This window comes from Ictidomys tridecemlineatus, unplaced genomic scaffold, assembly GCF_052094955.1.
Source record: "Ictidomys tridecemlineatus isolate mIctTri1 unplaced genomic scaffold, mIctTri1.hap1 Scaffold_541, whole genome shotgun sequence".
NCBI classification, from domain to species: Eukaryota; Metazoa; Chordata; class Mammalia; order Rodentia; family Sciuridae; genus Ictidomys; species Ictidomys tridecemlineatus.
In genome coordinates, this window is record NW_027523586.1 from 28,750 (window position 1) to 29,842 (window position 1,093).

Consider the following 1,093-nt stretch of genomic DNA (forward strand, 5'->3'; position numbering starts at 1 on the left):
CCTAATCCCAGCAATAATCTTCAACCGCCAACTTCCCTAAAACCCATTATCTTAAACTGGCAACGCCTTAAACTCAAGGAGCCGGTTACCTCCTCAAACCTGATCAGCTCTAAACCCGGATCTGCCTTGGTCCTTGAGCAAGGTCACCTCATTAAAGCATGCATGCAATGTCCCATCAAATGTCCTCTAAGCAGCATGGGGTACGCTTGGCAAGGAAATTTCAATGCGTCATTCCTACTTGGTAATGGCCCTCAGCATCTCCCCCCTTCTGATTAATTAAACAACAAGCAATGTGGCTTAGGACCGTGCCTGGTAGGTTGTCCAATTCAACATGTGGTTCTTACCCGTCATGGGAGAACTGACCTTTACACGTCAATTTCCTGTCTTAGGTTGAATCCACTGCAATCAGATCAACCCGTCACTGACTACCGGTCCAGCATTCAGCCATGCTTGTGGATAGGCCTAAGCACCAGTGGGGGGGTGAGGTTCTTGCCTCACCTCTGTTGGCCCCCAAATTTAACCTTGGTGCCAGTGGGGGGGTGAGGTTCTTGCCTCACCTCTGTTGGCCCCCAAATTTTAGACCATCACTAGTAGAAGGGAGGAAGATACAGAAATGCCACGACACCAAGCCAATTGACGGCTCCTTTGGAAAAATTGCATCACTGGTGACACCATCAGCAAAAATATGCCAGCAGTACCACAATTCGCTGCACCAGACGATAGTTCACAATGCATGCAACTGATATATAGTCCAGGCAAGTTCTGCAGGCAGTTCAAATCGGAGGAGTCTATCAATATGTCCATTTCCTCACAAAGTAAATCAAATCCTTGATTGAGCATTACTTGTTGAGTTATATTCATTGATGCATCAGTTTATACAGTTTACTGTGGTAGCTATCATAGAAGCTGTAGTTTGGTTTTCTTAGTCTTCACCGACACTGGGATGGAGATGGGAATTCTGGCAATGATGTTAAAGAGACATTATCCTGAACAGAATTATTAAATATAATGAAAAGGAAAAGTGAAAGTAAACAAACAGATCTGTTAATCACCTTTAAAAACAATAGTAAGCAAACAGATCTATTAACCACCT

The 1,093-nt window shown here is 44.2% G+C and overlaps 1 long non-coding RNA gene across 1 annotated transcript; it reads left to right on the plus strand.

The window, feature by feature from the left end:
- Positions 1-204: 204 nt before the first annotated feature.
- Positions 205-691, plus strand: LOC144374008 (uncharacterized). Its single transcript, XR_013433535.1, has 2 exons — positions 205-485; positions 545-691. It is a non-coding gene; the product is annotated as an uncharacterized LOC144374008 (long non-coding RNA).
- Positions 692-1,093: the final 402 nt, after the last annotated feature.